This window comes from Ctenocephalides felis, unplaced genomic scaffold (genome assembly GCF_003426905.1).
Source record: "Ctenocephalides felis isolate EL2017-DRISC unplaced genomic scaffold, ASM342690v1 CF-g0.4_SCAFFOLD_01170, whole genome shotgun sequence".
Taxonomy (NCBI): Eukaryota; Metazoa; Arthropoda; class Insecta; order Siphonaptera; family Pulicidae; genus Ctenocephalides; species Ctenocephalides felis.
The window spans coordinates 44,177,733-44,193,633 of NW_020537324.1; positions in this window are offsets into that span (position 1 = coordinate 44,177,733).

A 15,901-nucleotide genomic window follows, 5' to 3' on the forward strand; every position below is an offset into this window, starting at 1 on the left:
CAAGCAGAAAGTGCTTTGAATCATTTAAATCGGGCGCTTAGTTCTCTCAAAAACTGCCATTTTTTTAACTTTTAGCTCTGTATTTTCGAAATGCCCTACCTTTGCCTAAAACTAATAACCACTTCTCCCAATCATTACTGATCGAATGTTTTTTAGATCATTCAAATCGGATGCTTCGTTCTTTCAAAAACTCGATTTCTATTTTCTGCACTCTGCTTTTTATCTCCGTAACTGCTGGACCTGCTTTTGCCAAAAACTAATCAGCACATCTCCTTATCAATAGGAATCGAATGTTTTTTGAACCATTCAAATCGGTTGATTAGTGCGCCCGAAAACGAGCTCGAAAATTTGTATCCATACATACATACATACACACACACATCTATTTTTTCTGAGGCATGCCAAAATGTTCAGAAACCTTCAAAACGTCGAGAAATGTAAAAATTTTCAATTTCGATTTTTGGACGATTACAATAACTTACCCTACGGGAAGTTAACTAGTGGTGTGTGTGGTGCCTTAAGGCAATTGCTGGAACTTTCCGTACCATAATGAATAAGGTGCCACGTTACGCAGTGGCACCTTGTGATTGTTTTGACTTAATTCGCATTGCAAGTTAACATATTCAAAATTTTAATATCACTAATATTTTGTTTTCATTGGAACGCTCATGAAAAATATTTGTGCTTTAATTTGTATCTCAATTATAACTCACAATACGCACATTTTTCTCAGCAATCTACAGTCAATAAGAATATTTTCATAATTAAATCAAATTGGTTCAACTCAGAGTCAAACGATGTCAATTATTATTATTGACCGTACATGCCCGGTAATATAGAAATTGTTTTCTGATATATAGTTCAAGTGGTTTCGCACGTTCAAATGCTTGATACACAGCTTGTTATTAGCATCTATCGAATTACAATTCTTACAACAATGTGGTCATGATTAGGAATAGGCCTGAATTTACATTGTGATTAGTACAACGTTATAGTTATAAAATACGAGTAGACTCCTCAAGCCTTAAGGTATGAGAATTCTGCGAAATCGTGCAATATATAAAAATATAATTAATATAATATAATTTATAATAATTTTATAAGCAATATGGTAATTAATTTTAAGTCAATGCATCTATATTATATTGTAAACTTACTTTTTCTTTTGAATAATAATAGGAAATAACTAAATTTGAGATTGAATTCGAAAGAATTGTTTTAATTTTCTTTAAAACTCATTAGAGAGATTTCCAGTTGGTATTTTTCATTTAAAGTAAATATTGAATTTTTAACTAGTAATTACAAACAAACTATTAATTTCCAAATAAACATTTTTAACGACTTATTATTAGTCAATCTCTTAAACATACATGGTCTGTTCAAAAAGTACCCGGAATTACTAATAATTAAATTTCGCGGGTCTGGAGTGTCTGATTGTCAAATTTTTTTTTTTATTGTGTTGGTATACATGCCCCTAAAGTATGATGAAATTTTCAGCTATATTCACTGTTTACTTTGTCTGTGGTAGTCGCTAAGGTTCGACGTGTTTTTCTGAGCTCGGCGATTTTTACAATGGAAGAATTGAAAAAGTCAAAGAATTTGTATTAAATTTTGCGTAAAAAATGAAATAAAGTGTTGCAAAGTGCAAAAATTCACCAGATATGGCTCCGTGTGACTTTTTCCTATTCCCAAAGTTGAAGAGACCCATGAAAGGACAGCGGTTTTCCTCGATTGAAGAAAATCGCCGAGAGTGCTCAAGGACATATCAAAAAGTGAATATCAAGGGTGTTTCGAAAATTGGAAAAAACGCTGGCATAAGTGTATTATATCTGGGGGGGACTACTTTGAAGGGGACCACATTAATGTAGACGAATAAATAAATATTTTTTTGAAAAAACGAAAATTACGAAAACTTTTTGAACAGACCTCGTATAAAAATTTAAATGTCTTGAATATTTAAGTAAAATATACTATAAACTAGTGGTGTATGGCATCGTGCCTTAAGCCAAATTGCTGGAACTTCCCGTACTGTAACGAAATGTTCGAGGAATATTAAATGTTTTCAAATAAATTATTATAAATAAACACTGTAAAATTGTCTAATATTTATAAGAAATATATTAACTGAATTGCAAAGCTGAAATTATTTGTTTGAAGTATATTAGAACTTTAGTCAAGCAATTATTTTGTTAAAACAAGCAGAAAGTTCTTTGAATCACTCAAATCAGATGCTTAGTTTTCTCAAAAACTGCCATTTTTGCACATTTAGCTCTGTTTCTTCGAAATGGCTGGACCTGCCTTTGCCAAAAACTAATCACCTTTTCTCCCAATCATTACAAATTGAATGCTTTTCAGATCATTCAAATCGGATACTCCGTTGATCTCAAAAACTCAATTTGTATTTTCTGCATTCTTTGCTCCGTACCTCCGTAACGGCTGGACCTGCCTTTACCAAAAACTGATCAGCACATCTCCCTATCAATAGAATAGAGAATCTAATGTTTGTTTAATCCGTGCGCCCGAAAACGTGGACGAAAAATTGTATCCATACATTCACACAGACACACACATCCATTTTTTCTGAGGCATGCCAAAATGTTCAGAAACCTTCGAAATGTGAAGGAATGTAAAAATTTTCAATTTCGATTTTTGTACGATTACAATAACTTACCCTACGGGAAGTTAAAAATTGCTCAACTGAAACTGTAAACTAGTGGGGTGTATGGCATCGTGCCTTAAGGCAAATTGCTGGAACTTCCTGTACCGTAAAGAACCAATTTTTGTTTCAAAATCAATTATTTTGTTAAAACAAGCAGAAAGTTCTTTGAATCATTTAAATAGGACGCTTAGTTCTCTCAAAAACTGTCATTTTTTTAACATTTAGCTCTGTATCTTCGAAATGGCTGGACCTGCTTTTGCCGAAAACTAATCACCTTTTTTCCCAATCATTACAAATTGAATTTATACTCCGTTGTCTCAAAAACTCGATTTGTATTTTCTGCACTCTTTGCTCCGTACCTCCGTAACGGCTGGACCTGCCTTTGCCAAAACTAATCAGCACATCTCCCGATCAATAGGAATCGAATGTTTTTCAACCATTCAAATCGGTTGATCCGTGCGCCCGAAAACGTGGACGAAAAATTGTATCCATACATACATACATACACACACACATCCATTTTTTCTGAGGTATGCCAAAATGTTCAGAAACCTTCAAAACGTGAAGAAATGTAAAAATTTTCAATTTCGATTTTTGGACGATTACAATAATTGCTCAACTGAAACTGTAAACTAGTAAATATATCTATGTACGAGCTCACACATTTCACGAAGAAATGACTTTTTTATCTCAGGCGGGCCGAACAATCATCTAGCTTTGTATTGCGTTTTTATATGTCTAACCATTGCATCTTATTACCTTTCTACAACGCTTTTTATAATATCATTTATTTTTCTCTCCATCATTTGGGCCGCCTGCCACCTAATTTTTACTTTTTGATCTTTCCATCAAAAGCTATTCCTCAATGAACAATTCATCACCGCACTCTTTACCAAGGCATTCTTTCTCAATGCAATATTCTTCAACTCGGTCTTCATCAGCGCACTTTTCTTCTCCAACGCGCTCGTATCCAAGCTAGTCCAGGGCACTAGTCTTCAATGAATTGCCTCAATTGTAATTTTCTTGCTCACGCTTTGTCTCCAATGCACTATTCTTTTCAGGACCTTCATCATCTTCTTCCTACGAATTGCCTTCAATGTCCTGGGTATATTATTGTGATATTAGGTTTTAATTTTTTTTTAAACATTTGAGACCAAAATAAGAAAAAGTATGTATGTGTGTTACTGTATGTGATCCAAGTTATGAGTCTTCGTCAAAAACAGCTGCACTGATTTAAAAAAATTAAAAGCTATTTGATGATACCGCATAAGGACGCTGATTAATTTCGAGAGACGATCAGCCGGGCCGTTATTTCGTTGTAATTTGTTATGAAAGAAAATGACAATTCTCATTTTATGAGTTACAAACTTTTTGAGTTTAGGACCTGCGACAAATGCTTTAATTTAAAATAATAAAAAAATGGATCACGTTTCTTTGACTATTATTTGTCAAAAAATAAGTAATATCTTTCTTATGCAGTAGTTTCTTACCGATCCCACAAACAACTTATAAAACACTCCTAAATTAATATATTGATTCCTTACACATTCAAGTCGATTATTTGCGGATATCGGAATGCTAATGCAACTTTTCCCAAGTCAAATGTATCCTTGAATATTCTGTTATTATAACATTTTTCCATGCTTGTTTATATGTAAAATACGCCTGATCGCACAGCAAATAAATAGACAATTTCACAGTTTTCACTACAAAGTGACAAGTATATGACTAATATATTGTTTTAAATAAAAATACTCTGAAATAAAAATCAAAATTGGTATCTAAAAAATACTGTTTCAAACCTTTTAAAATATGGAAAATGATTATGATTCAACACATAAGATACAGGCAATACAATTAATTATAATATTGAAACATGATCTTTAACGACTTTTCTCATTCTTGCACCAACGTTTGGTTATGATGGAAAGTCCGTAATAGTCGATACTGGTTGTGAGTAGTATCGATACCTTTGTCTCGATGCTATTTTAGCATCGATAAATTGCTGTTTCATTTCCATGTTTTTTTATATAAACGTTAATTTCATTTTTTATATTTGTACATGTAACTTTTAATTTTATATACATTTTTTAAAACAATAATAATACCGGATTTAAACACAAATATACCGAAATACATCGAGTTCTTTTTTATCCCTAAACGCGACATCCGGTTTCAATAGAACGTACTACGAATTAGCCAGGATTTAAAGATAAATCCGTGTTTCTTATAGCAAATTATTTTATATCCAATAAATATATTAAATTAAATATTGCATTATAAATGATTATGATATAAATGCATCAAAATTGTAAGATTGTACGGAGCAGCAGAGTTGTAAGAAACCAATATCGGATCGGCCAGGATATGACTCCGCGTCAGGGAGGAGTTATATCCGCTTAACAACTCCGACGGCTCCGTCCACACTGGAACTTATTACTCACATAACTATGATCCATGATGCATCGTTCTTATATCTAAGGATATGCAACCAACATCATTTGAAAACCGTTTAGAAGTAGTTAAAACATGTTTGTTCATCTTATATATAAAATTCTTCTGTAATGATGCATGTCCTCCTAAACGATTATTCGGATTTACATAAATACTTCTGAAGTTTGTTACGAGATTTTTTTAGTGTGTATATGTTTATAGAAAAATATAGTAATATTGCAGAAATAAATCGAAAAAAATGCAAATAACATATCATTGTTTGACATTGAAAACATTTTGATACAAGAGAACTGTCATCTGCCAAAAATGTCGATTCACTTGAAATTTGAATTTAGTTTAAGCGAGCCTAGACAATATTAGTATATAATATCCATTTTCATGATTATGAATAAGAAAAATGGAATATCTACACTAGAGATGGCTTATTATATCCGAAGCCGGATCGACTCGGATTTGACTCCGCTTCACGGTGGAGTTATATCCGCTAAACAACTCCACGACTCCGACAATTTTGAATCCGAAATACTCGAAACAAATGTGTTCTATAGTACGCTGTTTATGTATCTAAGGATTTGTCAAATCCCATTAATTATTTGAAATAAAAATTTATGAATAATTATCAATAAAATAATTTTTCTAAAAAAATTCACGAATAAATGACGGATTGTAAAATTTTTTGGTCGACCAGATGATCGACTCAGTGACTCGTATTTTTAGCAGTGTTGACCAGAGTAAAAACGAAAAACTTGAGAATCAAATTCAATTTAATGATTTCCTTTTGATGAGAAAATAAATGATTTTTTCGATTAATTTTATATAAAAATTATGTAGTAAACTTTGTAATAAAAGCAAAACATAATACTTCTGCTTTCAAAATTTTTCTTCTGCTATTTCCATTTGAGAATTAATATTATATCGCGTAGTTCGATTAGCATATTATTACTTTTACACAATTATATTATTGTGTAAAAGTAATAATATAATACTGAATATTTTTTACTACTTAAACACTAATGATATCACTGATAAATTTTGTACTCTAAAGTGTTGTTATTTCAGGCTATGGAAAAACAAGATTAAATAAATGTATTTCGTTTCGTATATTTTTGCTATCATTTACGGCCAAAGATTGTCGTAGTTAGAAATATGACCCCTAACTATTCAATAAATTATACATTTGAGCTATTCACACTTGAATACAATTTCATTGTTCTGTATCTTTAAAGTAACATTTTTGTATTTTCTGGAAAATACACAATGGTATTTATTTTGACTTTTATACCTAAAAAAGGTCATAAAACTGCCTGCGAGACAAGAAAGTGACCTCTTCCTTCCCAAATCAAAAACGACAAAAACACTAAATGTCTGTACGAGTTAACAGATTTAAAACCAGTTTAACGAAGTCGGATATGACAAATCCTGTGAAACAACTCCACTCGGATTCACTCCGAGGGAGGAGTTGTATCCGAGTGATAACTCCGGAGTAAGTTACCCATCTCTAATCTACACTATTATAGCTGAAAAGCAACTGAGTTGTGCCAGAAATTAAAACAATATAAGATACAATATATGTTGGCAGATGAAATTGTATAATTTAGTTTAATGAATAATGCAATAAGTCCAAAATTGCATATATATATATATATATATATATATATATATATATATATATATTTTAAAACTTATGCATGTTGCATTTTGCTTTACTTTACTAAATTATTTAAATAAAAAATAATATTTTTACTTATTGAAAAAATGATTTAGAATTTTGTTTCATGTGTCAAAAATTAATTTGTTTCATCATGATCTTAGATTGAACAGTGCCATATGAACTAGATTTCACAAAGTAATTCACCTAAGATTTTAACTAAAATAAGAATGTTTATTAAATTATTAGTACAAAATGTAATTTAGAAATTGTAATTGCCAAAAAGCAACTAACATAGGGTACGCGATTATAAAAATTATAGACTATTATATATTAAATAAATTATTGAAGCAATGATATTGGTTGGAAATAACAAACGTAATATTGTTCTTTTACCGCAAATACTATATTTATTCTTTCTGAATTTCTTATACTGATCAAAAAACTGCAGTTTCCAATACGTATATATCTTATGCTAAGACCATATATAGAATAGAATTTAAAAAAAATATTATTAAAAAAAACTAATTTTATGATTATTATTATATGATAATAATGTTGAAATATTACATATGTAATAACATAAGAGACAACTCCGCTCAAATTGATTCCGAGGGAGAAGTTATACTTCGGATATAACTCACTCCGAAGTTACCCAACTCACGTACGAAGTATGGGTTTTCCAGTTCGATAAACACATCGCAGAAATTGGTATCAAGCAGTGGTAACGATTTTCACTTCAAAATGCAATTGTAAAATATGTGCCCTTCCCGACATTTCAGCATCAAAACAATAATATCATTTTCATAAAAATTATAATAATAAGATATATCAAATATAGATACATATTCTAAGTTTAATGATTCCACAAAGATCGTGGATAAGAAGTATCATCTTTTATACTGTGACATCGCACTGCTGTCACCATGTTATGCTGGAACTGCCAATGACACCTAAAAATATGTAGAAGATCCCACCGATGATGATGCCAAATAATATGTAGGGTTCTTTCCGCTGCTAACAAATATATGTAGGAACCAAATATGCATTGCTGGATTTACAGTAGGGGCAATCGGGGCTACTGCCCAGGGCGGCAAATTTTGGGGGGCAGCAAAATTTGGATAGTAAGAAAAAAATTCTATACAATACAATCAACTTTTTTTTAACAACATTTTTTATTTCAAGAAATATAATTAACAAAACATAATACGATTGTAATGCAAAATTTGGGTTGAAATAACCGATAACTAAAATTTATTATTTTGCATTACCTCCCTCTCTGAACGTAAATTTTCAAATTGGTTAATAAGTTATCAAATTTGGCAATTTGGCTAATATAAAGATCCGTAAACAGCTGAAAGTTTAAGAAAAATATGTTTTTTAGTTCTCGAGCCCTCTTAAAATGACGAATTTGTGCACTTCCAAGCTTATAGCGTCGAAAAAAAATTAAACTAGTCACCCATGCCATTGTGCCTTAAGACAAATTACTTGAACATCCCGTACTAAAAATTACATTTTATAAAGAGGTTTAAAATTTTTTGAAAAATGAAAAAAAAAGACTTTTAAAACACATTTTATGTATTTTTAAATTTTTCGAAAATTATGAACGTCAGAGAAGAAATATCAATAATTACAAAAATTACCATTTTTCGGACGGAGACGTGCTGATTAGTAATTGGCCAAGGCAGGTCCAACTGTTTTGAAGATACGGGACAAAATGCCAAAAATGATAATTCAGTTTTTGAGAAAAAAAGCGTCCAATATCATTAAAAAAAATTTACAGAATGAATAACTGCTTAAGTTTGTGGGGGGCAGGTTTAGCGGTTTTGATGACCCAATAAAAAAAATTGAAAAAGAAATATTTGGCGGACAAAAGAGATCATAAGACATATGCACTTTAAATTATCAGACATTTTAAAGATATTATAATAATAAGTATAAATTTTGTTTACATTTTTATGCGTTCTGCAACATTGTTTATCCGTTAGACAGCGACGCGGCGCTTACACGCTTCTATATTTTGTCCCTACGTAGCTGAAGCAGCGCGATTGTTTTAAAAAAAATTCGAAAGTTTGTAAAATTTCAGGGATGGGGCGGCATTTTTGTCAGTGCTCCGGGGCGCCAAATTTCTAAATCCGACCCTGCAAATATGGTAGGTGAACAGTATAAACATACGAAGAAATTTGATATATTTATTTTATTTTACTATATCTAGTTCAGTCATTTAGTAGTTTTACCTTAACAGTTTTCCGAGAGTTTTGAAAATTGGTGATTTTATAGATTTTGATGTGATCTTTACGAATTTCAACTTTGCCACCTCGAATTTTTGCCGCTGCCGCCGCTATATTGGAAAAATTGCGTCAAAAATCAGTTTTTCAACGATATCTCCTTTCTGACTCATGTTACATTAAAATATCTATATACAAAATTAAACTAGACAAAATTTTCTATAATTTATTCAATAACGTTTTTTTCTGTACCGTCAATAGTTTTAGCGTACGTGCGCCGCAAAGTTTCTGCTGCTCGCGCCACCATCGGATATTTAGCCGCTCTTTGCGCTTGAACGCATTCTCTCTAATAAATATATAATTTCAATAATGAATTAAGCTTTTCTGCTCAGGTCTGGCCTAGAAATAACATAAATTAATCATTTTTGTTTTTCATTTTTATTTTGCTGATGATTGAACATTTTAAATCATACAATTTAATGCATTTTTTCTTTTTTTTTTGGCAATATTTATATAAATTTGGGATTATTAAACTATGAAAATATTGAATGAACTCAAATTGGAACTGTATATAGGAATAATCTTTGGCGATAATCGTTCTAATAACTCGATTGCAACGGATAGATTACTGCGTATTGTATATAAGATTATATTATCTTCTAATAACAACACACAACGCCAATTATCTGTATTTCTACATCTAAATATGTATAATATGTTTAGAATAGGGTTTATACAAAAACCGACATTTCAGAAAACTGGTTTTCGAATTTTAATTTTACTAAAAAAAAACGTTTTTAACCGGTTTTCGAATTTTATATAGAAAATAAATTTTTGCTCGAACATTCTGTAATTTATCCACAAATTTAATGTAATTTAGAGCAGTATTTAACTGAATTTATTTATTGTTCAATTTTATAGATAGTAAACAAATTCATTTTAATTTTAATTAGTAGAACTAAAAAATTATAGTTTATCTTGATTAAATAAATTTGAAAATAATTATTCGTATTTATCATTTTCACATATAAGAATGAAATTATTTTTATGGTAGTGAAAAGAAAGTTTTCAAATAAATAAAAATAATACATTTCTAAATAAAAAAAATCATTAAATTAAAAAAAAATATATATATATATAGTAGATACATTTTGATACATACTTTTTAATATCAATTTAGTTTTAAAAATGATTAAGCTAAACTCGGATATTGTCTGTTCCGAGTAATTTTAATTAACTAATTTTAAACATTCTAATTGTTTTTTTTGTTTAATAAATACGATTCCAAAAAACTGAGAACATTTATCGAATTTCTACATAGACGTGTCCTTTGTTTACGAATCAAAATTTCCTGGAATAGAAAATACTCTCATACTTGCGACCAAATTAATTGTTTTTAATGTCTGATATGATAATTCCAAATTTTTGTTCTTTAATTTGTAGCTTCTAAGGTTTAAAACTCTTATTTTTTAAGTTTGAGTAGAGGAAGTTACTTCTCAAGAAGAAGTCACACTGATTTAAATTAATATATACACTGGTATAAAAATCTAAATTAATATATACTATTTCTGGGAATCATTGCAGACTGATAAGATATCAAATGCTATAGAAATGATATGATTTCAAGAATCAAAATGCTTTTATCTATCTTTTATATTTGGCTATATTTGTCATTTCCATTTATACAGTGAAAACCGACTTTTTTCACTAAAAAACCGATTTTGAAAACCGACAAACCGTAGTTCAGAATCAATAGAAGTATTTTTTTCTAGACGTCAGTATATTTTTATCGTTCCGTATGCTAGTTTACTTGCATTTTTGTAAATCAAGTGCTCAAAGAAAGAACAATAAAGGTAAACTTTTAGAAGGACTGAGGTCAATAGTCAAATCAATCAATCAAATCAATAGTCAAAACTATTCTTACAAACAATTTCATATTTGCATTAAATTACACATTTAATGGTTTAAAATGTTCAATCATCAGCAAAAATAAAAATGATTAATTTATGTTATTTCTAGGCCAGACCTGAGCAGAAAAGCTTAATTCATTATTGAAATTATATATTTATTAGAGAGAATGCGTTCAAGCGCAAAGAGCGGCTAAATATCCGATGGTGGCGCGAGCAGCAGAAACTTTGCGGCGCACGTACGCTAAAACTATTGACGGTACAGAAAAAAACGTTATTGAATAAATTATAGAAAATTTTGTCTAGTTTAATTTTGTATATAGATATTTTAATGTAACATGAGTCAGAAAGAGATATCGTTGAAAAACTGATTTTTGACGCAATTTTTCCAATATAGCGGCGGGCAGCGGCAAAAATTCGAGGTGGCAAAGTTGAAATTCGTAAAGATCACATCAAAATCTATAAAATCACCAATTTTCAAAACTCTCGGAAAACTTTCTAGGCAACAGCATTTTTTTGTACCAAATGACTGGGCTAATCTGGATTAACGTGAATATTTATGAATTAACATTTATAAAAAAAAATTAAATCACATATTCTAAAAATAAAAATCATGGATTAAATTTGAATGCATTATATTATTGTGACACAGTTTTAATTTGTGTAAAATGTAGATGATAATAACTATTGATCAATAACTCTACCCTGTTAGCTAAAATCGTTTACTTTTGCAGTTAATTACAGGTTATAAAACTATTTTTGTGATAGTACAGCGACCAAAATATGTTATGTTATTTATCGAAAAGTTTTTTTTAACTTCCCATAGGGCAAGTTATAGTAATCGCAAAAAATCGAAAATGAAAATTTTTATATATCTTTACGTTTCAGAGGTTTCTGAACATTTTGGCATACCTTATAAATAAGGATGTATGTGTGTGTGTGTGTGGTGTGTGTGTGTGTGCGTGCAGATACAAGTTTTCGTCGACAATTTCAGGAACACTGTTCAAAAAAATGCCATTTGGCGGTCAAAAATGATCATTATATATATGCACATAAAATTATCAGATAGTTTATAGAGATTTTAACAATTAGTATAAATTTTGTTTACATTCCTATGAGTTCCGTACCAATGTTTATCCGTTAGACGGCGACGCGCTTCGATATTTCGTCTTTATGCAATTAAAGCAGTACGATTGCTTGAAAAAAAAAAATCAGAACTTCTAAAATATTTCAAAAAAAAGAAAACTTTTTCTTTCAAAGTCTTTTTTCCAAAAAATATTTTTTTTTCAAAAATTTATAGTTTCTCAAAAATCTAATTTTTCAGAGTAAAATTTTTCAAAAATGTTAATCTTTAAAAAAAAAAAAATGGTACGAGAAGTTCCAGCAATTTCGCTTAAGGCACGATGCCATGCGCCCCACTAGTTTTTATTTATTTATTTTTATTGGCCTTACTTATTCAGAGCATTTCGCTACCTACATTTTTTATTCTATACTTGCTTATTTATAACTGAATTTTTTATTCTTTAGTTTTTTTCTAAATTTTAAGTTCTCTATTGCAAATCTTACTTTTTCTTCTTACTTCTAATTTGATTCTAATTCAACTGACAATTCTATGTCAGCACAAGTATTCGAACCGAGTATCCCCGCCGTGTGATTTATATATGCTCTTGACTGAGATATTAATGGAACATAAAAGTTAAGAACTAATGACTACAATTTTCATAAAAAGCTTGAATTGCATTCATCTAATTTTAACTCTGTAAGAAATGTTAAAAATTATCAAACATGTGATAGACAAAAAAATAAACTCCCTTTCAATTTATTAACTCCGTAGAGTAAGTTATAGTAATCGCAAAAATGTTTCTGAACATGTTGGAATACCTTAAAAAAAAACGTATGTACATATATGTGTATGTATGTGCGGATACAATTTTTCGACGATTTCGAGAACAGGGATCAACCGATTGAATGATTAAAAAACATTCGATTTCTATTGATAGGAAGAGGTGAGTTTTTGGCAAAGGCAGGTCCAGCCATTTTTGGAAGGCACATCCAGCGGTTTCGGCGACCAGAAAAAAAAAGTTTAAAAAAATGGTTTATTTGTGGTCAAAAATCATCACTGGACATATGCACATAAAATTATCAGATATTTATAGAATAAAATTTAAAAAAAATTGGATTTCGTATCAAGATTTTTAACTTTAAAGTTCTCTTATATGGTTCAAACAAATGTCCTCGACATTTTTGAGAGTATGGAATAACCGTTTTGAATAATTCAGAAAACTTTTTTTTTTATTGAAATGAATTTTAAAAAAATCAAATTTTTTAAAAAAATTCAAAAAATATTGTTTGATAAAAAATCGATTTTTTTACTTTTTTTTTTTATTTATTCAAAAAATTTTGAAATTTTCAATCAAAAATCTTCTAAATGCTTAAAAAATATCAAATTTCCAAAAAAATCAAATATTTAAATATCAAAAAAAAAAAAATTAACAAAAGTTTATTAAACCAAATACACATAATTGTTTGTAGGCGCCAATTCAATCAGCATTATCAATTTTACACTTTTTTATAATATATTTAGTATTATAAATATTATAATATTAAATATAGTATTATATAATAATCCATTTAAAACAATTGTTGTTAATACTGAATAATTTTCGTTGATTGTTGATTATTTTCATTCTCGATTGTTTATTACGGTACGGGAAGTTCCAGCAATTTGCCTTAAGACACGAAGCCATGCACCACTAGTTTATGATTTCAATTATTTACCCCTTACCTTAACGACAAGATAACTTTCACTAAACTATTAAGAACGGAATATGTTCAAATATAATATTGCGATCTATAGAAATCGAGTTCTACTTGTGCCCAACCTCGGTTATTTTTTATCTACATATCATACATTTGTTGGTATTTAAAATAAAATTAATTATTCTTTCACAGTTTTTCACGGACACTATGAACCTATGAACCGAACAACCGAACTCTATAGTCAATAAAGCAGTTATGATACTGTTGTGTTATGACAACTGTAAACATACCTAACTTCACTTTAGTTTGTTTCGTAAATTACGATGTTTATGCGTAGTTGTGCATAAAATTGTTTGTCATATGCTAATTAATACTGTAGATATAATCATTTAGTCATTTAATCATAATAGTAAAACGCATGTTTGGTTGTTTTGTGAGAATTAGAATGTAAGCTATGTTTAATAATTGTGTTTACTTGAGATTGACAATTCACATAACCTACAAATTGTGTATTAAACTAAACTTTTTTTAGAGTTCAATAAGTTTTATTTGTTTTAGACTTAGATGGTGCTATCAATTATAAACACAAGGATGGAAAAGGACAAATATAACTACAGATCGGATGCATTTCTTGACACGATTTAGAAGAAATTGTAAATACACAGTGCAAGTGTCTAAAGATGTGAAAAAACAGGAAATTAAATATTCAAAATGTTAGATTGTTACGACATTATGTGTTGTTCTAGCTATGATAAGGATTCAATATGTCAGTGGATCGCTTGCAACAAATATAGTATGTGTTCGAAAAAATTTAACTTGCATAACTCGAGAAAGTAATTCTCATTATGCAACTAGTAGTAAATTGCCAAATATTAATTTTAGTTTTAATAATAGTAAAAGGTTAGAAGTTGGTGAATCTTGTAATAAGAAAAATCACAATCTTTCAATGGTTCTAGTAAAATCAGTGCAATAAAATATAAATTGTGTAATACGACATTAAACAAATTTGAGTATGAAGAATGTCATTTATTAAGGAGATGCTGTAATAATTTAAATCCTCCAGTGTTTGTACAAGTTCTGTGTGTGATAAAGTATCTCGGACCCGACAAGCTAATTCAGTATGTTTTCATCAAAGGCCATGGGGTCAAAATAATAGTAGATTTTATTTTTTTATTTTTTTACTTTTTATTATGTTTATGAGAGTCACAGCAAATGAACTTTCTGTGGAGACTGATGTAGCCTTTAAAAAAAAAGTGATGGTGAGTTCAGTGTTAAATTCAATGCAAGCCTTTGTGTAATTAATGTTTTGTTAAATATTTCAGTTTGTCGAGATAATATGACATACGAAATGATCCAAAGCAATTTATGAGGCTGCGTGGGTGTCGAATTATTGAAGGATATTTACAAATATTACTATTTGATAATTACAATGAATCAAGTTACGATGGGATATCATTTCCTGAATTACGTGAAATCAATGATTACCTTATGTTTTACCGAGTTTTTGGTCTCAGAACGCTTTCTAAACTTTTTCCAAATTTAGCAGTGATAGGTGGAAAACAGAGATTCAAATTATGCTTTAATAATTTATGAAATGCAAGATATGAGGAAATGCAGGAAATTGATTATATCACTAACTGATATTTGGACGGTGCTGTCAGAATAGAGAAGAATCCACAATTATGTTATGCATCAACAATTGACTGGACATTAATAGCCAAGAAAGCTAAAAGAGATGAGCATATGATACTGGTATATATTACAGTTTTTGGTATATTATTTTAGGAATTCTTATTGTTATATACATTTGGTCCAGAGAACAATTGCTGCTAGAAATATATAAGTTGGAACCATAAGAACATTTATTGAAAACTCATTATTGAATCAAAAGAAACTTTTTTAATGTAATAGTATTTTTTAAAAGGACATAATTTAATGCTATGAAAACTCTCTTTGTATTATTAGTATTATTTATATAATGAATAATGAAACTTGCAGGATAATAAAAATCCAAATGAATGTCCAAGTTGTCCAGGAGATGATACTGATCTATCTCATGGGCTTCATGTCCAGAATCTAGTTATGAACACAAATCTTCACGAAGATTATGTGGGAATCAAAATCATTGTCAAAAGGTAAGTCTTCTATTCAAATCATTGCAATTATTTACATGTGCAGTTTTTATTCATTCATTGCAGTTGTATATTGAATTTATGTGATATTGCAATAAATTACTAAAAAAAAA